Here is a 27,159-nt window from a genome sequence, read left to right on the forward strand (position 1 = left end):
GAAATGGGTGTTGATTGCAGAGTATTGGATTGAGAAAGGCGGGGCATTCAAAGACACACTGCTTATATTGGAGACATCAGTCAGGATTGAACAATTCAACATGATGCTGTTTACGAAGTGATGGCACGTGTCCAGTAAACCACTGCCATATCACCCTGTCTAGGTGAGCATTTCTAAGGTCCCATTGTCAAATTAGAAGGGAAAATGGACACGGCCTTCTAACATTAACATATCATCTGTAGTGACAGATGCACAAAGAATGTATTGCAGAACATCCAAAAACTAAGAACAATGCAAGAAAACATTCCAAAATATTCAAAACATCAATGATTTTTAGAGAGCCAATATCTGTGTTGAGTCGGGTCCTCACCCAAGCTGACAGATCTAATTCCAGTTTTCTTATCAAGGGATATGTGAAGCCCTTTCATAAACTCATTAAAAAGGCATAGCTAATTTTAGACTCAAAATATTGTTGGTTTCAAGTACTTACAAAAGACATTTGCTCCAGGACAATTGTCTATTGCTCCCAGTGGTTTCCGATGGGAATGTGGCTGCAACATATATATCATGTGTGCATTTTGTATGTATTTGTTTACATGTTGGATGACTTGATTATATTTTTTGCCTTCAACATTAATGAAATAAAACACATGTGTGATCCTGTATCACTGTCACTTTTGAGATGTGTTGGGGTAAAGGGAATGGTGCAGTGGAATTATGCAGGGCAATGTGGCATGTAGTTTTTGTTGTCCATCCTTGTGGAAGTGATGCGGTGGGTGTGTGAGACGGGAGGGGTAGATCTAAATCATGAAAGAGTTGAGCTGACCCAAAATAAGTCTGTGGATACACACTGATGTAATGACAGTCTACATAAAATGCGCACAAAGTTTCTAGGGAAGTGCGGAAGGTGCTTTGGGTTGCATACAAATCTCCCCTGCCATATTCATGCAAGTTCCAGGATCTTTCCATGCACCATCTGGGCCTTGGGGACCAAGTTAATGGTGATGGTCTGCGCAGAGTTAGCTCTAGTATCATTATCAGCGGACGCTTATGAAAAATATTGATATCTCAGTGGAATATATGTAAATACAAATTAAACATGAACACAACTTTAAGGGTTAGCTAAACATATTGTCACAGATGGCACAAGAATTGTTCCAAGTCTCAGAGATGGTTCAAGGGTTTTTATTTTTGTTTAAAGGGTCCGTATTATTGTCCCTACCCATACATATTATAAAGAAGAGATGCCGTCTGCAGCATGGCCCAGAGATCATGGTGCAGATACAATGGATATGTGGGCAAGCGAAATAACGAGACAGATGTTTTATCCTCCACGAATCAATATGTACTTGATGAGTCTTGGCTTGAGTATACATGACTCCGTTATTCATGTTACCATTTGTGCAGCAACAGGGCATCACTAAGGTTGGGCAGGGGCAAACTGTGGCCACTGAAAGGAAAGTGAGAGAAACTTAACAAGTGATTACCAAGAAAAAAGATTCATGTTGTGGTCATAGTACTCATGGTCATATTAAGACATTTTAGGGCCCTGGCACAGATGGATTTGACCCCCATCTGCCCCATCCCCCCACCCACAACCACCCCCCAGCCAAAGAAATGAAGGGATCCAGAATCTCTGGTCACACACTACACATTGTGTTTACAACTCATATCTTGATATGCTGCCCAAAGCAATCAAAACCCGCGTGAGTACTCACTTCTAGTCCCCCTACACCCCACAGAGTCGCTGAAATCAGAATTACAACATAGTGGCTTTTCAAGGGCAAAACTAGAAATTCACGATGGTACCTGTTTTATTGCATAGGTACAGGACACATTTTACCAATAACAGCCATGAGGAATGTGTAATATAGATGCAGGGCACAGATCAGTAGCTGCATGCAACTAAATTGTTACTATCTCAAAAATATATGTACATGCACATGTATCAATATCAAAGATACGAAAGGCTGAGTTGGCCGTGCTGGAATTTGGTAGTGTGATTTGGCATATGGACGCAAATCTCTCTAAGGAGGGCTTAATACGCACAGCTGTCTTCTGAACAATTGTGATACTCATATTAATCAAAATGCACTGCAACTTTTGGTATTACATGTGACAGAGTTCTGCAATAGTAAACTCACCAACTGGGTTCACTACAGTGAACAGAAAGCATGACAGGATTAATTGACCAGGGTAGAATAGACGTGTCAATAACAGCCAGGCAGCAGGTTAAGATCATTAGCAGTTCACCACAAAGCATTGTGATGTGTTATTTATGTTTTGTAAACAATTGGCTTTGAATCAGGCATCCATGTGGGAGCTACCCCCAAGGTGGGAACTGGGACAGGTGCCCCTTCTGCTCTCCCCCATAAACACGTTCTGTAGGGGTTCTCATATGAATGGCCAGGGCTGAGCCTCAAGAAATGTCTGTGCTTGTCCTCACAGAGGGAACTAAATATATATTCAGAGCCAGAGTCAATATGGATCTATTTTGGTGGAAAGCCCATACAATTACAATATATATTTAAAAGAAAGTTTACAAAGTAATTATACACTCATTTTAATCATGCTAAAATCGTAGCAGAAGTCAGAATTTCTTTGGGAAATAACCTCATGTTAAGTAAAACAAAGTGCTGCGTGCAGGGTCATTTTAAACAATGTCCTCAAAGCAAAAGTTTGAGGGCCTTTTTCTAATTTTCTTAGCATAGCCACTATGTTTTCAGAGACAGCAAACACAACTTGTTTATGGATAGTAAACTGGCCCTGGGACTGTATCTCGCCAGCCCTAATGTCTCTCCACTGGCTTCTTGTTGCTGCATGGATCAAGTTCAAATCCCTCTGCATCATCCACAAGGCTGTCTGGGGCTTGGTCGCGTGCTCTCTGCAACTTGCTAACTACTCTCCTTCTCGATCCCTATGATCCTCCAGCTCCAAATCTCTGCTGGTCAAACAGAGAGGTGGTGGAAGATCTCTTTCCCCGGCTGGCTCCCTCCTTTAGAACAACCACCCTCTCCCCCTCCATCTTGAGCCAAATCGCCTCAAGTTCTGTAAACTCTTCAGGACTCTCCACTTCTCCTCCTCCTTCCCTTACTCCCTTCCTTGTTAACCCCCCCCCGAGTTGCTGATATTGGAGGCCAGGTACCTTATGAGTCCTACCGGGTCATGGCCCCCTGCCCAATCACCTTCTGCATCTGTCCCCCCTTGCACTTGCCTTTGGGCCCTCACCTGCCTGTGGTGCTGCCATAGGCTGTCACTTATTTGATTTGGCGGCTAGCATCCCCTCCCTGGGCTGTCTCCACCTCGCACTTACCTGTTGCTCTATGCAATGTGCTCTATGGCACTTCCCCCCAATGTGGGACCCCCACACTTTCCCCCTAACCCCACCTCTCTGCACTTGAATGCTCCGAATGTTACAAGGCCTAGTAGGACCGTTGTGTCTGTTTATTTATTGTTTTTCATCTTCATTGTCATTATTGTTCCCTTGTTCCCTTCTCTTCTTGACTTGTGGCACTTTTACATGCTATTTTTAGATGTATACGCGCCTTACAAATGATCAATAAATAAATAAAAATAACACTACACAACGGGTTCACTGCTAATATTGACGCAGCCTAACATTTCTAACGTACATGAGAAGACACCTTGTGCTTTGTGCAGTACAAAGAAGAAAAATTAAAAGCAAAAGTGTATTATCCCCCTAAGCATTACAAGAAAACACATATTTACCAGAGTATTACTTTTTCAATGTTGAGCAAACACAGCCTCTGGCAAAGTACTCAGTTAAAATTGCACATAAAGTTATTGGGTAAACACTCAACCAATAATATGAAAGTAGCGTTACAGAGCTACTGATCATTAGTGTCCAAATATACATCGGTATGTGGGCCTCCCCAACACAGCAGATGTCACTCAGAGCCAGACTGTCTCCTTTATTATCTGTTTGGGTTTTCACCCCTTACCCCTATCCAGGAAGTATGCCAGATCAACAAAAGATACATTTTCATCTTGTCCTTTTGAATATGTCGACCCATGGCAAAGCGTTTGCATGTGATAATGTCCCCGCAAAAATGTCACCATGCAAAAATGGCGCCGTTTTTATTTTGCAGAGACATTATCATTAGGAATATTTTTAAAGGAAGTTGGGGATACCCCTACAAACCCATGCTCCCATTTACCCCATATATTGGCCCCATATATAATATCGCCTATGCCGTTTCCCGGCGACTATATGCATTGTGAAATTATATACATGGACAATATTACATGATACCTGGCAAAGCTGTAGCCCCGGGCTCTGATAAAACGTCCCATAGGATGGACTAGATGAAGAGGTGGGTGCAAATTCTTCCCCAGTAGAGTAGGCGCTTCGTTTAAGTTGCATAAGCTATTCCGGTTTTGCTTAGCTATATGGGCAGAAGCAATCCAGGTGCACGAGCACAGAGTCCCTTTAGTGATCTATTCCCAGAGATGACTAAACCAGCAGCTTGGCACCAAATAGGACTACTGATGGAGCTCGTGCTCTCTATATCTCTGGATGTGTCCCATATCTCTAGCAATGATCAAAGGTCCCCTCTTCGATGGTGCTGCACTGTTAGAGTATTGTTTATAAGCTGGTAAACAAATGAACGATAATTTCCAAGTCTCACACCAAGGAATTAAAAAACGGTAGCATTTTCAATGTTAGCCCCTTTGAAAGACAATGATATCTGTGGCACAGTTACCATATGTTGCTTTGGTGTTAATAATGAGGACATTTAAAGATATCATAGAACTTGTTCTCGTTCCTTTTGTTGACCTACGGATGTTTTGGAGGTAAGAACGGCAGTGTCCTCATACGGAGGATGCCCAGGATCTACCCATTCAATTTTGGGGAGTCCTCCTCCTTGGAATTGATCTTCAAAGCAATGCCATTGATGAATAAACACAACAGTGCTGGGGCTAAACCACACCCCTGTTTCAGCCTTCAATCCACATTGTGGGGTCTGGAACCTCTCAACCAGCCCCACAACGGTTTACTTTGTAGTTGTTTTTATATAAACCACTACCTCCTCCAATGACGTAGGGAACATTTTCATTGACCAATGTGGGCTCCAAATGTACGACCTGGGCAGGCAGTCAAATGCAGTTTTGAGGTCAATGAAAAACAGTGGCACTGCTGACTTTTTCATGGCATACTTTTCTGTTTCAGGAGAAATAAACAGTCTCATCTATCACACTTATACTGCATTGGAGACTTGTTTGGAGCGAGACTTTACAGAATTATCTTTAATCATGCCTCTAAGCTATTAAGGAACATGGTATGATATGTTTTACCAAGATTATAATTGATAGAGATTTGATGATAATTGCCTGGATCCCCCACCATTATTTTATAAGGAGGGGAATGTCCTCTGCCCTCCTTCAGGAAGGGTGTAGGATTCTAGTTGTGCCAGTGCTATAGGGGCGTCTGCATACAAAAGGGGCAACATGTACCCGTCTCTGCTTTGAAAAAGTCAAATTGGAGCTTGGAACTTCACCTGTCGTTTAAGTGTGAAACTCACCTTGAGGAGAGCAGTGGTGTGAAATCACCCTTGCCCAATGTGGCCCAATGTGGCCCAATGTGGCCCAATGTGGCAGTATCATCCCTAGTAGCATAACTTGCTGATAGAGTTTACTAAAAAGTCAAACAACGCATTCTCCAGATTTTCTTTGCTGCATTTTTCCACTTTTTTTTTTTTTTTACTGTAAACACGAAGATGGTAAATTGGGATAAAGGTATATAGAAGGTGGGGTGGGGGCAGGACAGAGGTGGCAGGGATTTCTCCTCACAGTTTGAAAGTGAACAAATCAGTTAAAGAACTGTGAATGTGTATTTCGGTAAAAAATAGTCAGGAATCCTTCATAAATCCGAATGAATGTTTCTGAGAAGCTCACACCAAAGGCCCTCTCTCTTCTGCTGCCACTTTTAAAGCCCAAACAATGCCTGATTCCTAGATATCTGCATCTGCATCAAACCAACATTTCACTCTCACTTTGTGACTTTTAACAGCCACACAGGGCTTAGTGCAATTGTCTCCCAAAACCTCCTGAATAGTTAGTAGCACTACATTCTAAAGCACTAGGGATATTTTCTCCAGGTCCACATTCTATAATGTTCCTACAGTTGTTGGATGATGCAAGAGTCACATCTTTAGAATTTCCATTGTGGCTTCAATGCCTCTTTGAATCCCTTCAAACAATGAAACAGTACAGAATACATTCTCATGATCACTCTCTAAGTGTTGGATAACCTTATGGTCCTTTTCCAAGGTCCAATGATGGCATCTCCCATAATATAAGCAATATGGTTGGTCTGGAGAACAAATCACTCTGGAGCCCATCATTACCGGCTCTCAGGTCAGTCTTCATTAAGAGTGATGCTATATCTGTTGCTCTTCTATGGATCCGCTTGGGGCCTGATGCATCGCGCTCAGATCTTCATCTATGATCACCTCAGGACAAGTTAAAAAGGATCCTACTGCATCGTGAACTCACAATCCAAGCACCTTCCATACATAGAGCTAACAAAGTTACATCACACAAAGCCAATAGTCATCAAGAGTGAAATAAAAACATTGTTTTGCTCTTTGGCCAGAAAAAAAGGGTTATTATTTGTAGACATAAAAATAATAGAAAGTGGCATTTGAAAATTTCACAAGCAGGACAATCACATCTTGAGTATTGATGGGTATAAACTCCACATAGGCATTAATTTCACTATTTATCCACCCAGTTAACCCCAAATTGCTCCCCCACAGGAACTCTTCAAAGCACTTACATGGTAATTTACATAGCCTTGTTTAAAATAGGGGCTATAGCTCAAGTTTCCTAAAGAATGAAATCTGGACTTTCTATATAAAATGTTGTCAGTAGCTTTCGGTGATCTTACTGGCATGCCCTGATGTGTTGTATGAGAGTAACGTCACTTGAAAACTAGATGCATTCATGATCTGATGCCAACCCCCTACTCTCCTCTATTTGAGTGTTAGGGGGCAGGATTTGTCAGTCAACGTTATCCACCGTGGGTGTTTCTTTTTTTTTTGTCTTCTTTTTTTCAATTGAATTCGCTTGATACGACTTTTATCTTTTCATAATACACAGCGGATGGAGAGGGCTTTTTGGATGACAATGGCTGGTAATTTAATTATCTCAATAATAACCCCCCGCCCCCTATTAGATGCAGATCCTTTAGTGGACTCTTAGGACCAAGAGCACATGTAATATATTGAGCGGCATCAATTCCCACACCTAGTTAGGATCACTTTATTTCAATGTTTGATTCCTGTGGGTGAGTGGTTCTAAAAAAAATTGCTTGAAGCCGACCACCAATTATTTATCCACCAACACATGTTGAATGCAGTGTGTGATCTAATTTAAAGGATATGCCTTCTAACTAACTTCAACTATATCACATCCCAGCAGCTATACACAAACTTTTTTATGTCTTATGCCGTGGATATTTTGTTCAATCCTTTGTTTTGACTTTAAGTTTAGGGACCCCGCTCATATATCCCACATTTGCTGGTTATCTCAGCACACCAGTTCTCGCTCTTGTGATAGAGGATGTGTTCTTTTTGTATGTACTACTCACTCAACCCAATACTTGGGGCAGACGACAAGGACATGACTGGCAGATATAATAGAGCTGGTTGATTTACTGACTGATTAACTGACTGATGGACCACAAGGTTATATGTGGCAATTAGTGTTGCATCACAGAAGCGAGCGGAAGGAAAACAGTTAATATTGAGATGTCACCCATTGTTAAGCCCACTGGTGCCGCCGACTGTCACTGTTTGCGATTTAATTGGTCTCCCCTTTGCATCACTTTTGATGTATTATCCCAGTGGCCAGGGTATCAGTAGGTGGGGTGACTTCCCACTTGTGTTATGCACCACAGCTAAACTGCCAAGGACCAGGGATTCTTTGCCAAGAAGCTTAAAATAGAGAAAACATTTTTCAGGGCTGGGATATCCACAGTCAGGACAAATATTACAGATTTAAAAGAATAACACAAACACTGTAACTACAGCTGCACACAGTCACAGTTCTTCCCCACCACCTGATGCTGAAGGGAGTGTCTTATATGTCCCAGATACTGTAACTCATAAATGTCCACATTCCCAAATCCATTATCCACTGTGTTAGCCGTCTGCGTATAGTCGGCCGCAACTAAGGATTCCCTTTCACGTTTGTTGTAATCTGTGGGTACACATGTTGTAAAATGTAATATCTTTTAATGCAGTAAATGCCTGATGCAAACACAAAGGTGGCTCCAGATCACCAGGCTTTGCAGTTACCTCTTTGTGATTGACTCATGCCAGCCTATTTGACTTTGAGTCCACCACCCATTGTTCCTCTCAATCTCTCCAGTCAGAAGCTAGTCCCATAGGCAGACAAACATTATTTGCACAGGACCTGGTCATCTCCTGATCATAAGAACACATTTTTATTTCTTTAATAAGCATATTTGCCTCAGTGTTTGCTGCGTGTATGGTCTACACTGTCGACCTGGGACACTTTTTTGAAGGCCCCTGGTGATAAAGGTTTCCTTGTTTTCAGTGTTCCTACTTTTCCAAAACAAATTGTGGATTCACTCAATGTGCAGCTCTTAGCTGCTGCTGTATCAACATGCCAGCATGTCTTTACTCAAACACGTGTGCATCTCTCACTCTTCAGTGAACCCTAAATCAGCACTCAGCGAATTAGGGTATGATGTGATTGAAATAGGCAAATATTTTTGAACCAGTAAGTGAAAAGAGGAGACCTCCACTTCCTGTTTCCTGCTTCCGAGATGACTAAGTCTGACCCTTCACCTGTTCATTCTCCCCACTTCACTTAGATGGCATTTCTGAAGCAGGGCTGTGGCAAAGACCAGCCTCATCAGGAAGGGTAACTCCAGGTCTTAAAGCTTCTCACATTGCCTTTGCAGATGACCCCTCACACTGCTCCACTGTGATGGCGTTATTGGAGCATTGTAGACCACTGATGTCAGGAAGCAAACCCTGTGGATCTTATTGCTGGCCAGGATGCCTCATCACTGGTCACTTTGTGCTGAGGTGACTTCCTGAAACAATACTTTAACACTGACCTAGAGTCAGAAAGAGAAACTACTGGGTCCTTATTATTCCCAGAATGCCTAGCTTCCCTCAGATGAAATGTGTGATGCGTTGCTTTAATGCAGAACACTATTGTCAGCAAGGAAAACCCTTCAACTGATGCTTTGCCCTGCTTCACTGAGATGGCATTTTCTTAAGCAGGGCTGTGGATTAGACCAATGTTGTCATCAAGGGAAACCTTTCGGTTCTAAAGCTGCCCACACTGTCTCTTTACCTGATGCTTTATCCTGCTTTATCCTGCTTCTCCGAAATGGCATTGTACAGGGAGGGCTCTTGAAAGGAAACATCTATGTCCTAAAGCCACCTAGATTGCCTTTTCATATGATCCTTCACCCTGCTTCACTGGATGGCGCATTCGAAGCAGGTCTGTGGTGTAGAGAAATGGTGGAAGGACCACCATTTATCTGTGATTACATTGTTGATGTTTTGCTTTAGTGCAGAACACTAATGTCAGCCAGGAAAACCCATCAAATGTTGTTTTGCCCTGCTTTAATGAGATGGTGTTTTGAAAGCAGAGCAGCAGCATAGAGCAGTGTTGTCAGGAACACTTCCTATTCATAAAGCTACTCAGACTCCCCCATCATCTGCTGCTTTGCTGTTATGGTGCAATTGAAGTTTTGTATTTGTATTTTATTATATTTTATATAGCGCTTTTAGCATAAGAGCTTCACAGAGAACAAACTGTAGTACATAAAAATAGCAGTAGAAACATGGTGCTCAGAGTCAACCGGTCACAATCAAACAGGTGATTGATTTAAGTAAGTTTTTAAGGAAGAGCGAAAGAGGATAGGAGGTAAGAGAGCGGAGAGATAGAGGAAGGAGATTCCAGTGAAAAGGGGCAAGAAGTTGGAAGAAACGAAAACGAGATTGCACGCAGTGGGCGCGGGGGACATTGAGTCAAAAAAGATTAGTAGACAGAAGAGGCTAAGGAGGGGAATAAAATGAGAGAAGAGGAAAGATCGACGGGGACAAGACCATGGAGAGATTTGAACACTAGACAAAGGAAGTTGTATTTAAGCTGAGAGTGAAAGGAAAGCCAACCAAGAGAGTCAAGGACAAAAGAAATGGAGTGATGGTAAGGAATCAAAGAGAACGAATAGAAGAATGATAGATTGATTTGAGAGGGGCAAGACGTAAGGAGGGAAGAGCAAAGAATAAAACAGAGCAATAGAAGAGTCGAGAAAAGACTAGCGAGTAGACCAGGAGTTTAACAGCGTGTAAAAAAAAGAAAAGGGTTAATCTTACATATGTTGTAAAGTTGGGGTGCAATGTACACTAACATTCTCAGTGAGGAAAACATTCAACGCTAAAACTGACCAAACTGCCTCTGCACCCACTGGTTCTCCCAACTTCACTGAGATGGCATTTCTGAAGTGGAGATGTGTCATAGAGCCACATTTAATAATAGGTTGGAGGGACGCACTAAAGTAGAGAAAAATGAACACATTCCATATAGTGTAATTATAACGCCAGGTGCAACTGGAAACATATCCTTGGCTAAAATGATATTATGAACTGAGGAAAACAAAAATGGTCCCTTGATACTAATCCCAGTGTACTCTTCTGAGAGAAACTTGCAATGGTGACAGTCATAATATAAGTAAATGAAATACAGAGACTTAGATTGCCAGGAAAGGTGGCCTCTGTGCCCTAAAGCTGCCCAGACTGCCTCTTCACCTGCTGCTTTGTCCCTCTTCACTCAGATGACATTTTTGTGGTGGGGCTGCTGCATAAACCATCATTGTCAGCAGGGGAATCCTATGAGTCCTAAAGCTGCCCAGCCCGCTTCTTCACCTGATGCTTGTGATTGATGGTCATGCTAGGTGATACATCTATCAGTGTAATGATTATAGAGGTCCCACATTTGAAATAATTCAGATATCTAAATTTTATTTCCAAAAGTGTCCAATATAGAGGTGATATTATTCTATGCTGTGGCACTGCAATTCTACATTAGATGAAACCCTAAAGAGATAGAACCCAGCAAACTCTCTCTACACATTGTTATAGCTTCATACAATACAAATAAATGTTTAATTGAGGTGTTTTCTACTGTTTACAGAATCAAGCAAGAGTCTAGGTAGTTGTTTGCGTACAACCATAACCACCCAGCTGAACTTTTAAATGTTTAAATGCTTTTTTAAAGTTTTATTGGTTTCAAACTAAAAACAGTGTAATAGCAAAAAGAAACATTTAACAGTTTAAAAGACAAGATCAATTACAAATAAAAAAATGTCTTTCCCATTACGGTCAGGATAAAAAGTAACAAAAATCATGGGGTCAGATTACCATCTCAAAACGTCCAATCCCAATCAAGTGGTCTTTCCGGCACTCTCATCATAGAGGTAAATCTTGACTCCATAGACTTCCTCTAGCTACCTCATTTTTAGGCCCATTCAGATTTCCAACCAACTATCAATGAATTAGAGCACTACCAAGGTTCACCCTATTTTTTGACCCAAAAGCAGCCAATCCCAATATTCTTCCAATGATAGAGATCTCATTTACTTCAAATAAATTCCCATATATTGTGATCTCGTCATAGATAGTGACTCACATTACATTGCAATATGAAAGAGCGATTCCACCTGGTCCCTCTTCTTACAAAAACAGCACAGGTTATTATCGATGCCTCTCTGGTGTCATCTGAACTGAATTTCACGGGTGGGCATATTGTTCAGGCGGCATCGCATAAGGAGATCCCTGTACAATGCAGAGGGGAATTTGCAGAGATAAAGGGGCGGATCGTTGGGAGCCTTTTTTCCACCCACCATCTAAAGGTCAAGGGGGCGATAGGTCTAGCTTCACAGGTGTTAATCCAATTCGCCCTTTCCAAAATCATCTTCACCTTAGGGGGGTTTGCCCTTAGCAAATCAATATCCACCCCCACAATTATGCAGTGTTTCATTCATTCTATCAAACTACTGGTTCAAAGATCTTTCATTTAGCCTACTTACAGTTCCAAAGATGGCAAATGGAGGATGGGCCCGGTAACACAGTACATTTCCGGTATAAAGAAATCTCCTTCCATAGGACTATGGAGGCCATTGAGCATAACCGTTATTCATGTCGAATATTAGCTATTGATAATGACTTTGGGAGTCTTAAAACCCTACGTCAAAAATGGCCCTCCATCAGTGGCCATGCTTTTCTATTTAGATTGGGCAATGTTTCTGCTCCATATTTAAGGACCTGCATCACCTTTTGCCCCATATCGCCTATGAATGGTGATTCCTCGATTTGTTAAGTTTTTTTGTTTTGTTCTCAACCAAACCAATTGGGCATTTTCATCAATGTTCTTATTCATTTTGACTCCCAAGTAAATGATGGGTTCCACTACTTCCAGTCGAACTTCATCAACCCTCCATGAGAAAGACAACCTTAGTTTCCTCCTAGCATTTGACATAAGGAGGACTAGAGATTTTTTGAAATTCATTCTCATGCCATTTTTATTTCAGTAGGCATTTAATGCGGAAGGCCTACGGCCGTTTGACCGAGAAAGACAATATCATCTGCATAGAACATCCATTCAGCTTAGGTGGAAATGCACGAATGGCCTCATGTGAAATCTCCAGGTCAGACAAATACAGGTTAAATAAGATGGGAGCGAGTGCACAACCTTGTTTAAGGCCACACAATGTCAAGACCTTCCTTGACATCAAACCCCCTACCCCAATCTGATCTGTATGGACAACCAAGAGGCTAGGCAATTGTTTGCCTACAACCATAACCACCCAGATCAATGTTAAATGTTTAAATGCTTATATTTCTATCTGTCCATTGAATATGTAAATGTATATGATTTAGTTAGCACTGTGTGCCCCATAATGCATTTGACAGAACTCAGTTTATTGGTGTGCTTGTGTGGTTGGATTAGCAGTGGCAATCGATATCTGTACATGCTACTGCAAGAGGGCAGTGCAGACTCATCCTCATGATGAGAAGCCATTCTATTTACAGTTGCTCAAAGGATCCACACCTTCATAGTTATGCTCACTGTGATACTCTTTGATAGACATATCTTCTTTGTCTTCGCATGGCATTGTTCCAAAGCTTATTTACCCTTGTATGGTTTTTCACATCCCGACAGTAACAATGCAGAGATTTACAGATGCAACTTGACAAGTGGAGTAGTCTTATGAGCTAGGTTACAGAGGCTTGCTCTGGACATATTTGGATAATCAAGCTATTAGCTAAGTTCAAACTTTCTAGACAATCCAGGTCTTTTTTCCCCTCTTTTAGTTTTCATGAGGACAGAATGGGCCCCAATGTCATGAGGCGTGGATTTGTAGTTTCGTTGTCTCAGGGCTCAGTGTTCTTGATGTGATGTCTTTCTTGCATGTCATTCTAAAACTGACTAGGGCAGCCCACTGATAGGCAATCATATCTTAACTTCTCAACATTCCGACATTCCTTCAGTTCTTTCCTTGCACATTGCAACTTGCCAGTTTCGTCATCTGAGGTTATCCTCCACTTTTCTGGTACTGAGCAATGTGCAACGTTATCAGCTCACAGGTGAACATGAGCTAAACTAAATGTTCAGGATTCGGTAAACCACTAATGAAATCCAGGCATTTGCTGTGAACATTCTGAATTTCCCTTATCAATTCCAACATCCACTACTGATAGCAGTGTTAAATCTAAAGAAGAGGATAATTAAGCATCTTGGATGACGTGTGTTGTGTGGTACTATGGGGTGTTATAGAGTGAAATGTAGCAGGCAGGATATCTGTATTGTATGCCCTGTGCTCTGTACCATAAAAGTGCTTGAAAAGCCCAATGTCCTCAGTGGTTATTGATGTTTCTGAGCAATACAGTAACATTCCCTTTCCTTTCTTTTATTATGAGGCTTCTGCCTGAGATCACTAACTCCATGTTTTAGTAGGAGGATGATGAAATAAATGTGACCAAGCTGAAATCACTGCTGTAGTCAATTCACAAGATTCAACTTAAAAACAGAGTCATTTACAGTACTCCGCAATATCAGGGTTGGAAATGGTGGCCATAAACAAGGGTGGGACTATACAGATGTCCTAGAGGACTATGGGTGGGAAAGGAAAAGTTACATTACTTTTATTCTGGGCTGTGTTTATGTTTAGGCATAGTACATTATGGCTAGGATTCTGGGAAGTTGTATAACCCTAGTGCACCTTAGTGGGTGGGGCTATAATGGTGTGCTTCTGGACAGTCACATGGATGTGGGGCAATGAGAGAGGGGGGTGTAATGGGGTTATATGTGATGGGTTCAAACAAATCTTAATGTGTTGCAGTGTTTATATGCATTTTTCCTATACTGTACAATGATGGTATATTCCTCCTATCCTGAACTCACATTTCCTTCCATTGACAAAGCCTTCACAACTTTAGCACTGCTATTTATGCTCCCTTTCCTCTCACTTCCTTACTACACTCACTCCTAAATCCTCTCCTCCACAACCCTGGATTAATCTTAACATCCGCACCCAGAAAACAACAATGTGGAAAACATGGTGCACTTGGCAAAGGTCAAGACACTCCTCTGGTCCCCTATTCTATCTCAGTGCTCTCTATCTCTCTCATTTTGTCTCAATACACCCAACCTAGGTGCATCCAAACATCTCTCAACTTAATTCTCTCACCTTCTTAAGACCATACATCTCCTCTACTCTTTTTGCAAATGATCTTGCACTCTGCTTTGCCTCTAAAATGTCTACCATTCACAATACCCTAGATAATTACCTTCTATCCCCTCCTTCTGCTCACTTGTCTCCACCACTTCCACCCTCCTCTCCTGCTACCATGTCTTCCTTTCCTCCCACTAACCCTGATGAGATTGTCGCCCTACTCCTCAAGGCTAAAACGTCATGTAGCCCACTGACCCCACTGACCCCCTGTCACCTCATATTGTGAAGCCCATAGCTTCCACTGTTGCTCCACTTGACAATGACACTTTTCCTTCATCCTATAAGACAGTTAGTGCCATTCCTCTCCTTAAGAAACCTGGTCTAGATTGTAAATGTCCTGCTAACTTTCACCCTGTTCTTCTTCTACCACACTTGTCCAAACCCCTAGAGCGAGTAGTATTCAATTGACTCACTGAGTTCCTTGATACTCACAACCTCTGGGACCCTCTTTAATCTGGTTTCTGTCCTGTGCATTCTACTGAGACTGCGCTCCTCAATCACAGCATGTTCATCTCTTCCTCTCGGCATGCAAACCTTTCATATATTCTTATACCTCTTGACGTCTCTGCTGCCTTTGATAGTGTCAACCATTCTGAACTTCTCTCTACATTATCTCTCCTTGGCATCAGAGATCAAGCCCTTGCTTGGTTTGCTTCATACCTTGCCCCTACATACTTTCATGTGTCCTGGGACAGCCTTACCTCCCCACTAATCCCCTTTACGGCTGATGATCCAAAAGGGTCTGTCCTCGGTCCACTTCTATTTACTCTCTATCAGCCAGCTTTTGGCACTGTGATCTCCTCTTACAACGTCTCCTATTTACTGTTCACTGAAGACATTCAAATCGTGTTCTCATTTTACTCCTTATCCAACAAGATGTAAAAATGTTCGAACTGTCTCTCCATCATCATATATTGAATGGTGTCTTACTCACTCATGCTCAACTCCAGTAAGACTGAAGTTATTTACTTCCCAGCCAAACAGGCTATCTCTTCCTATCCTCATGTTCTCTTCACTTCTGACCACCTTCCTTACTTTGCCTCCACTCATAACCTTTGTGTCATCTTCGACCCACCAAACAATTTTTCACTCTTCATGTCCAAATGTGCCTCTGCAGCCAGACTCAATCTCCTCTACATCAGAAACATCTGTCATTGTCTTCCTTTCAATGATGCTAAACAGCTAATCTCTTCCTTAGTCCTTTCTAGCTCTTACTACTGTGCCTGTCTTCTCCATGGCCTTCCCAACTAGAGGTCCTCAACTTCGTGGTCCACACACTGTTCAAATATTCTTGCTCTCCTTCTACCACCTCTGCCCATTGACAGATTGGCTAGATATTTATGAAACAAAGGGCTAAGTATAAATTTATTCTCACCATCTTCAAAACTATCCATGGACTCACCCCACCCTGCCTACTGCTCATCTAACTCCCTGCTCTTCTCCTCATTTGTTAAGATCAACCTCAACTCACCTCCTTGCCACTACTCGAACCCCATGTACTCCCCCTAATTTCTGCTTTCTCTTTCTCTCTCCTTGCTCACCTACTCTGGAATGCTCTTCCTCTCCATACTATCCCAACTCTACCACTATTTAAATCCAACCTCAAATCTCTCCTTATTTCTGAAGAACCTATTTTCTAGCACTCTGCGGTACTGCATCTCCCTATTTTCCTGTCGTCCTAACCATCATGGACAACCCTATAGCACTTTTTAATCACCCCTCTATCCTTAATTCAACAATTTCTCTACCATCCCATTCCTATGTCATTCTGTCTGTTCCTGGTTAATGGTTCCACCTTCCCCTGCAATATCTGGTCTTCAAGTCACATACTTTCACGACACTGTAAATGACACAATGTCCTCCGATCTGTTATAATTGGCAAATTCTGTAAGAGTTTTTTTTGACAAAAATGAATTGCTTTCCCTGTGGTTTTTATTCATAAATAAAAGAATTAATTAATAGTAAAAGGTTTAATGGCGCTGCTGTACTAAGGTAGGAGTGGGGGTCTAATGGTGGTTGTCAAATATTCTTGGTGCACTGAGAGGGATGGAGCAGTAATAGCTATGTAACCTGATTTTGTAAACAAGCAACCTAACATTGTGTGTAGTCCTTATATTCATGGTGTACCTACAGTAAAGTATTAGTGTTTTTGGACACACTGGGCTGTCATCTATTATCTATGACATTAGCACGAAGAAGTGGTTGTTTCACACAAAACACCAGATTGAGAAATGAACTTCACAGACATGTTGCTAACCCGGAAACATCCATTGTACTGGAACAGTATAACATGACCACACTTCAACAGAGATGGCAGCTGTCTATTTAACCACAGACAGAACATGGAGAAAGTTTGGAGGGGCATCTGCAAGTATTGTTTTTGGATGCAAAGTCCCCTTAGCACATTGCTGCATTCCTGTCACAGTCATCTAGGGCCGTGACATGCTCTGTGCCAGGATATCTCCTGAGTCTCCCAACCTAAAAGCAATTGAAATTGTTTGGCGGAAGTCACACGGTGTTTGAATCGTGTTCACAATCCTATGAAGGAGGTTGATACATTGAATGGCATCAACATTTTTGGCTGTAAGTACTTGCAAAAGACATTCACCACAGGACAATCAAACATGTGCAAACAAATCTACCAGCGGGCGTTGAACCGAATGGGGCAGCAACAAACATTTGGGCCTGTATTCTGACTGTGAAAATGTGAAAATCTCATTACTATTCACATTTCCTGAGAAATTATCCAAAAAACATGAAGAATTTGTTGGGTAATCAGTCAGTCATTAAACACCCCTCCTCCCACATAGAACACGAATCCCATGATTACTCCTGGATACAGTAAAACCCTCTGAACACTTCTCAATGCACAGCACTGTAGATAGTGCTCACACAAGTGCAGACATGGCAGAGGAAGGCTAGACAGGAAGAGGGCTTGGATGAGGCTCACGAAGGGTGTATTCACAGAATGCAGTCTGCTGGGTGCTCCTGAAACTAGACACGATTGTTCATACCTGGCTGATCGCTTACATCCAGCTCACTCTGGATTTGAAGACAGCTGTTTTCGGGTGTGCAGAATAGCAGGCTATCAAGGAGCTGCACACTGTCATTCCATGTATAGACGTCCAGAAGCTCGAATAGGGCGGACGGGCTCTCATTTAAACAGTGTGACCATTTGCAATCGATGACACCTTGGATGATGATGCACTGGGTAGGGTATTTTGCCATGCAATCTATTACAACTCAATGTAAGGATGGATCTGATAGTGACTGCTTCAACATCTGGAGAGTTGCAGCTTGCCCACCCTTTATAGTTAGGAATGACTTTTTTAACTTCCCATATTGTTTAACTGGGCACAGAGAAAGAAAACATGCATTGTTTAACTTTTTACTTTATGTTTCCTTTACATGTATTGCCTCAGCATGAGATACATTAGAAATACATATGTACATCTATAGATAACTACATAGTGATTGGGTTGCAAGCCTATGCAATATGAAGGGGAGGGGCTGTATGAGGGAGACTCTCAAAAGCCATGCTGCAAAGTGAAGGTGTGTCCAGGGAGTTCCACAGTTGATTCAGGTGTGTGGGGTGTTGAGGGCACAGCTGGGAACTAATATGATGACAAAAGGTGTGGCGGTAAATCATGAGTGGTTCACACTGGCATTGATAGTTTAGTTTAGAGTGGTGTTTCCATGGTTTAGAAGGCATGGGTGGCTAGGTTAGTAGATAACAAGGGGGGTCCTGGGGGACTCTGCCAGACATGAGTCCTGGTTACAAGAGCCTTACCCAGAGTCTTTAGCTCACTATCTTTCACAGAGAAGAAATATTCTATAGGTTAGTAGTCATGGGTTCTTCCTCCTCCTGTGTTTGCTTGACTGGAGTCCCATGTGTTTCTCTTTGCTGATTGGTCTGTGCAGCCAGCTCTCCATGTTCTTTTTGTACAGTCTCTCTTAATAGGTGCATATGGTTCCTTAGAAAGCACAAAAGCACACATTTCACTGAAAATCATATGCATCTAGGATTTTGGAGGTGAGGGCAGATCATAGGCTCATTTGTGGGCTCCCAAAAGGTCCTCACAGATACAGCACTAACACACATGTAAACAAACATAAAGCATGTTAACGTCTTTGACCCGCCTACATCGGAAGAACACAAGCACACAAGAACATAATGCAACACACATTACTGTGCACCCATGTCAAACTCTTCCCTGGCTAATGAAGTAGTAGACAAAACAGGAAAGGGACAACATTGTACAGTACAATTACTTATCTTTGATGATGTAAAGGATGTTGATCCTACTCCGAGGCATTTGACTTTTCTTGGCCTCTGGGGACATTTCTCTTTCTGAGGTATTTTCCTTTTCATGGCAGACACCTTATGGGCCAGCAACGGCCAGCCAATAAACCTGAGATGCATGTGTTGTACAGTATACCTAGTGTAGAATGCCTTGACTTCCATTGGGAGAGTGGTGCTGTTAACAGACCAGGGTTCATCGAGTGCAAGTGCCTATTCAGACATGAAATATTACAAATGTTCGCTCTGGAAAACTCTTCCTCAGCAATGAATATTATCTTCCTGCCTGTAAGATTCTAATCCTGAGAGCCAAGCAGAATCCAGGCTTCCGGGCAATATGTCCCATTGTAAATGTATCCTGATGGCTCCCATGATTTCATGTCTCACAGCAGTTGTTTCTGATGTCTCATTTCCCACACCATACACCCCCTCCAGCCTACCCCTCCTATCTGATTCCTTCTTCTCCTGTGCTAGGCATCTCCGTAACAAATGAGGGGTATCATGTAATATTATCCCATAAATAATGTTGCCATACACACAGGAAACGACATAGGCACATTTTGTTTTGAGGATCATTAGTTTTTACGTTGTTATTTTAAATAAAAATACACACGGAGTGACCCAAAAAAAGAGAGAATTGCCCGAGAATGAGGGTAGCATGCTTAGAGAAAGTGCCCCAAAATTCCAGGTTCAAGAAAATAGAATTGAATATTACATTATATATCATAACATTGACTAGTCAATGAATAAATGTTTCAAAATACAGGGGTTGTCATACATGCCATAAATGTCATAGTGTGGTCATCCAGAGATGAACATTTAACACAACGATATGGCAGTGCCCCAAGGTGAAATGTTTTTGAGAATGTTGGGTATTTGAACGTGCAAAGGTCATAGACAAGTGACAACTGGGCTCCAGAGTTTCACCTTCTGGATCCAGAATGAAAATACATTATTAAGTAAGTATGTGCATATGGGCTTCCAATTCACAAAGCATTTTTTGCAATGACGTGGATGGTGACAAGGACAACTGTTCCATCAAAATGAGAATCTGATGTACACCATTTCACTGTTATTATATATTAATCGCCACAAAACTGATATTGATAAGGAGTTTGATGTGAGGTATTTGGAGATTGTGCATTGGACTATAGTAAAGCCTGTTCTGGTACACAGGAGGAGTTTCAGAGAAGAGGAGGTGTAACTTGCACAAGACTATGTATTATGTACCAACATGGAAGACATGGGAAAGGCATGGCAACACTTGCCAGACTGTTGGTGGTACAGGCAAGCACAACATGGAAAAAGGGACGTAATGAATGAATCGAAGGGTGGGTGGACTACATAAACTGTCACCCAAGTGTGACCTCTCCAGAGTCTTAATTGAGATCAGCAGTCACAGAACAGTGCAAATATTCACTTTTGCAGCGTTACACACACTCTCTCTCAATGAAATAAGAGGACTGGTGTGTTTCTGTAGGTGAGGTTCCGTGCAGCACCTAAACTAACCAGCACCCTTCGAGTGGAACAGCAGAATGCTCTTGGAATAAGCAAGCGGTCACCCTTTGAGTGGACAAAATGAATACTCTAGCAATGGAATAAAGTCACAAACAGAGGAAGACAGAAAGAAACACTCCTGGAGGAAAGGAAGTAGAATGCAAAACGTAAAGGAAAGTAAAAAGGGAAATAACTGGACATGTGCACTTCAAAGCCAATCGTGGATTGGGAAAAGGAAAATGTAAAGGCATGAGGGTGTGTTGATTAATGCATTCACCACAGTAGCCACACAAACTCTACATGTTAAAAGAGACACTTCTTACAGCAAGAACCCTCAAGGTCACTGTTATATTATCTAATTCAATGGTGCTCATGTTATTGACCTCACGAGGACTGGAGTCTGAATATGACCCATTATACTTTGAACTTGAATGTGCAGCCTTCACCCAGATCCCTGCAGGTCTCTGCAGATTGCTCTGGATACTGATATAGTATTGAGCACCCTGGATTCAGCTGACTTCCCCCACACAAAACTAATATGCATGTGAATGAACTGCTAATTAAGAGCATTGGGAATGTCAACTCCCCCTGCACCTTCAACTGAAGACAGCAACCTTGGAGTCATCTTCAACTCCTCTCTTTCCTTCCTCCCTCACACTCAGGACATTGCCAAGAAGTCCAACTATCAGCTCTTCCTTCTTAAAGGAATTCTACCTTTTCTCACTTTCCCTCAGAGGCTCAATGTGAATCAAGCCCTGGTTCTCTCTAGGCTTGAATACTGTAACAGCCTTCTCCTGAATCTTCCTTCTTCCACTCTGTGACCCCTGCATCCAGAAAAGGGCAGCAAGGTGTATCTTTGGCCTTAAGCCCAGGGACTGAATCTTGCCTGCACTAATACGTCTTCACTGACTCCCTGTTGCTGCAAGGAGTACATTCGAATCCCTCTGCATCATCCACAAGGCTGTCTGGGCCCGGGGACCACACTAGCTTCAGCTCTATCTTACTAAATACTCTCCTTCTAGACCACTTCACTCCTCTGGCAACTACTCTTTGTGTGTAAAGCGTTTTACTAAACAGAGGCCAGAGGGTCGTTCACTCTCCTCTGCAGGATCCCTCCTTTGGAATAGCCTCCCCCTGCTCCTTGAGCAGGATCTTCTCAAATTCCGGAAGTTCTTTAAGACTTTCCTCTTTTCCTCCTCCTTCTCTTCTCTGACAATCCTACAGTTGCTGAATCGGTTTCCTTGGCCCTTATGCATCTTCGGGGCCTTGACCACCCACACCAATTCTTCTCAGCTCCTGTCTTTCCACATCCACATCACTTGCATCTGCACTCCCTCCGCTCTGGAGACTAGCACTTACACCTCCCTTGACCCAGGTTGTGTAGCACTCCACATTCCTAGCACTTTGTCCATGGTTCTCCCATGGGATCGGACTACCCAGCACTTACCCCTCTTTCCTCTTCCTTCCTACACTTGCACATTCTGCATACTCACAAGGTAACTTAGGTTTCCCCCCTTCCCTCCTCCCCATCTGCTCTTAAATATTGTGTTGTAATGCATTTCCCACTCTCCCTCCCTCCCTGCCCTGCTGGCGCTTTGAAACAGTATATTCTTATCGTATAAGCGCCTAACAGGCAAATAATAAATAAATAAATAAACACTTTTATTAACCCTTAAGTGCGAAGGACGAGTATGCACATCATTTTTGCATGGACTTGCATAATAGCCTGGAAGTTAAGGGGTTTAGTTTGATGCTCTTAAATGTTCTCGTGAAACCGAATCACCTGAATATACTGAAAAGTAAGTCGAATGGTTCAGGGTTTGACTGAATTTATTTACTCAGGCTTAACTCTGACACAGGGCTAGTTGAGGTCTCTGTAAAATGATAGCTGACAAGTCAAGTTCGTACAGTCATAAGTGTACAGGGAATTCAACCTCCTATTAATTGTGGATCGGCTCTGAGTGGAAATTCTCCCACCTCAGTTCTAATGCTTTTAATATTAACTCCCCCACCCCCCATTCTGATGAATTAGTAGATTCTGCTGAATCACAACCATATCCGGTGTCAGATATGTTAATTCGAGTGGATTCTGATCTGTCACCATGTGTGCGGGACAGTACATGCGGACTGCCAACAGACCCAGTCTCAACATGTAAATTCCACCCCACGTAGTGAAATTAAGCAGATTATCCATGCATAACAACTGACCACCTGTGATTCTACTTCCTAGGGAAAAAAGCACAGGATTCATCCTCACCGAAGAAACAAGCAAGAGAGGCATCTGAGCCCCCAGAACCTGAGGCTAAGCCTTGGAAAAGACCCCCATTTTACTCCAAAAACCACAGGAAGTCTGTGACACCCTTACCACCCCCTGCTCCTAGTTTTATTTCATTATGGTTGCTGATGTTGTGTTCCGCCCTTCCCCGCACCTAGTCACAGCTCTCTTCAAATGGTGTCCTGCCCTGCCTGCACTTCCCAGTAAACTCTCTGCTCCTTTGGCAAATACCGGTGGCGCCCGCCTTGCTGTCCTATTTCACTACTCCACTCTATTGAGCTCCGATCATGACCGTGGTAACCTATGAGTCATAGCTCACTGTCACTTGAAGAGAACTATAACAGGGTTAGTAGCTTCAGCATGCGAAGCACAGATGTTCCGCTCACTTGACTGTCCACAAGGCCATCCTGATATTTTCCAATATTGAGTAGACTATTGTCCTGTCCAACCAATAGCGGTTGAATACCACAGGTCACTCCCTTGGTATCCTTCTCCTGTGCTGATGTAATGCTGCCTGCTGGGGTGGCTTCTCTAGTGGCAGATAAAGTGGCTGATGTGCCTGGTGGGCTGAGTGATGAGCTCAGTGATGAGCTGGGTGCTGGCCTGTCTACTTGTCATTCCACAGCACAGCAGCGATCATACATGCCATTTTCCTAACACATGGGCAATTCTATTGTGCTGCTGCCCCTGCAGACTGCTGGTCTGCAGGGGCAGCAGCACAATAGAATTGCCCATGTGTTTTAATGATCTCCCTATGCATCAGTGTAACTCTGTGCAGATTGTCTGTGCTTTGCAACCAAAGCCGCCTGGTTCTGCACACGGGTGCTCTGGCACTGATTTACAGAAGTGTTTTACAATGGTACAATGCCATTGAAAACCCTGTGGTAGACCAGGCCCTCTATGTTTTATCCTTAATGCTTGAAGTCATAATTTACAATGGAGAATCTGTATGTGTATTCTATAGATGTTTCATACGTATTTATAAAGGCGTGTGGGAGCCCCTCTACTGAGAACGAACATGGGTCAAATACCCTGTACTATGGAATTTCTTGCACTCAAGATAGTCTACAACCACAGTTTAGCTCCTGCACCCTTCAACGAGGAGTTATACTCATTTCCATATCAGTCTGGTCCCACCTACCTGGGCAGTCCAGCACTGAAATACTAGGCAATTCTCTTCTGAACAAGAGTTTCATCAGCATCCCCAGACACCTGTTTCATATGTATGCCTCAAAATATCCACATTCTTTAAAAATGTGCGGAATTTAGGTTTTCACCTGTTCTTATCCTTTTAGGCCCCATCAGAGGGAGGGAGCTTTTGGGAGGACTTTCCGAGGCTTTGGTGATTTCACCATCCATTCTCCTCTCCCTGTTTTCTCTGCTGTAGTTCTCCTGGTCCAAATGAACAGCGCATTATCGATGCATTCCTCTAGATATAAAAGAGACGTTCTACTAATGGATGAGGTTGGAGAATCTGCCAAGAAGAGCCTGACCCGTGCCTCATACATGAGCCAGTCGCTCTCTGTCGGATAATTGTCAACAAACAGAAAAGCCGGCAACCCGGATAGACCGCGCTGCATGTGGCGAATCCAAATTGATATCGGCCATGCGTGTGGGCGTGCACGTGGGGATCAGCAACAGCATCCATCACAAACATGGCGGCTGCCCTGGCTGGTGCATTCCTACAGACATCTCCTGCTTTTCCCTGTGGTAGAAGGAGTCAGAGCCTGCAGCAATCCTGCCTCTCCGCAGAGATCAGAGTATTGGCCCCAGTGGAAAGGCATCAGAGTGACTGCATGGTGCACACAAGCCAGTGATGAGTTCTCATGAATGTTTCACGAACTGAGGCAGAAGAAAGAATTGAACCGACGCAATGAAAAACGCGAAAAGAACTTATCCGCCACTTGAAGGCATCACGCTGGGCTCCGCTGGGCTCCGGCACACACTTCTTTGTAAGATGTCTCTGTTTTCAGCTGCACTGTAAGAATATCTGTGTTTTTCAGCATAAACTGGCGCTAGAAGTTCAATTTGTTCATAGCATTGGCACTCCACAGCTTCAGTGCGGCTACAACCAATTCTGATTTTAGACAGAATGCATCCTTGCCAGAAATAACAGATGCCACCAGCGTTTTGTGGAGAATTAAAAGGCTGCAGGTGTATTTCAAATTGTTACAACAGTGCGAAATTTGGGAAAACATTTGCAGCATATGTCACCACAGACGACCAGCGATTACATATTTACCAGCTCTTTGTTGCACTGAATGCACTGAACCCTCCTTTTTTTCTCCATTTTTATTAGGTTTCAACTTCCCAACCATTTTATTTGTGCAGTGACTGAGCAGGAGTGTGCGGTTGACACTTCACTTGGACTGCAATAAGTGCCATTTGGCATATACGGGGTAACTGGAGGGGGGCGTACAACCCCCGACGTTATTCTTGTCTGCAATGTACCCATGCCATTTAGCATACAAAGGGTAACTGGAGGGGGGCTGTATACCCCCCTACCAGGAGTGCAACAAAACCTACATTTCGGGGGGAGGGCTAAATGGTGATGGGAGGGACCATTTCAGAAAATAGGTGAGGCACATTTCGAGGTTCTGCCCCCACTGTTCTACCCCCCCCTCCCCCCATGGTCTGGTGTGGGGATCAACTATCAAATAGTATATTTTAAAGTGCAATATGCAGAGAGGCATTGGAAGTCTATCTTGAAAGCAGCAGCTTGAAAGTTATTTCTGAACAAACACAGTAAAACTTTAACACCAATAGAAAGGCTTCCCTCCTTCCCTCACCTCTCTGCATATCAAAATGCAAGTGCACAGATCCAGGGGTGCACCTAGACTACAATTTAGGCAGGGGAAAACCCTTCAAATGTTGGGGGAGGCGCTAACTTCAGAGACGGTGGAGGAGTGGCAAACTTACTTGTGTAGGGGAATATAACTTATTTACTCATTAAAATGAGACCATTCTAGTGCAGCTTTAATGTTACAATCAGTTAACTCTCTCCTTTAAGTCTGAAAACACCCACTTCTTGCAGATCCTGAAGGTCCTACAAAGTGTGACAGATGGTGTGCAATGAAATACTCAATATCATAGCATAACAGGACATTGCAGAGTGTGGGCAGTACTCTGTGCTGCACAAGCAACTTCAGTGGTTGGGAGAAACAGGGGAGAACATGTAATGCTGTTTCTACCACAGTTAGTCTGCTATATTAGAATCTCTGGTGCACTGACTAGCCGGTGAGACTATGGGCCTCATTATAAGTTTGCCGGTCCAAAAACAATGGTGCTGGTAAGCTCACCAGCACCCTTGTTTCCAGATGGAAAAACTACGAGTTTGCCTGCCAGGGCTGCTGCGCCCGACATGACGGTCCCTGCCGAGTGCAGCGGCCACGGTAGGCAGACCGTTCACGGAAACGCTTGCACCGTTAGCAGCAGTGCCGGCGCTTCAGTGTCCACACTCTCATAGAGTCCTATGGGACTCTCTAGAAATGAGGACTAACATTTACTGGTGCCTGACTTCTCGAGCCGCCAGACTTGTAATCTCCCGGTGGAACCGGCAAGTCAGGCTCCGGTACACATATACGAGTCCAGTGGTAACCCGCCAGTAGCACCAGCCTGACTCGTAATGTGGCCCATATGTCTGCCTGTTAAATCAAGTGTTACAAGACTGGGGGAGGGCCAGTGCAGCAATACTGCAATTCTAGTATTGGAGCCACTAGCACAGGAGTACGAGGGTACACCAATTTGTCCCTACATTTATTAAAACTGTCCCATTGTAAGGGTGTAAACATAATCACTTATAAGCACTCCAATTTTTGCAGTTGAAGTCATGGTGAGATGACATTATTTGCCTGGGATCACACACTTACGACAAACAGTGAAGCAGGGATTGTAACCCCCACTGCAATTTGGGCACGGCCACCTTCCTCCATGCTTTACTTGGAGCAAATATTTAAGTTTTGAGTGTCAAGTCGTACAATAATACTCGGCTATAGAGTTTACTTGCAAAATAAACATATTGCATAGTAAATCATCATGACAACATGTACATCCTTATGTTGGGCCAAAATAATGTCAGTCAGTGTACCTTTATTTTCCACATCCTGAATGGAAAACTATGAGATGCAAAGGACAAAATATCTATTTACCCACTTTATTTTCAGTGCTTTAAGACACACAATAAAATAAGTTGTTTTATAAACTCACTTAGGTTTGGAGATGCGTCACAAACCTTCAGCGTGTTGTTCTGTATGGTTCTAAGAACTAAGGACATCAAAGAAAACT

The 27,159-nt window shown here is 42.9% G+C and overlaps 1 protein-coding gene across 1 annotated transcript in view; it reads left to right on the top strand.

Moving 5' to 3' along the window:
* The window catches only part of CLSTN2 (calsyntenin 2), a 3,665,407-nt gene that overhangs the window by 2,459,319 nt on the left and 1,178,929 nt on the right, over nt 1-27,159 (top strand). The gene's annotated exons all lie outside the window — the stretch shown is intronic.

Source organism: Ambystoma mexicanum, chromosome 10 (assembly GCF_040938575.1).
Source record: "Ambystoma mexicanum isolate Mex_15411 chromosome 10, UKY_AmexF1_1, whole genome shotgun sequence".
NCBI classification, from domain to species: domain Eukaryota; kingdom Metazoa; phylum Chordata; class Amphibia; order Caudata; family Ambystomatidae; genus Ambystoma; species Ambystoma mexicanum.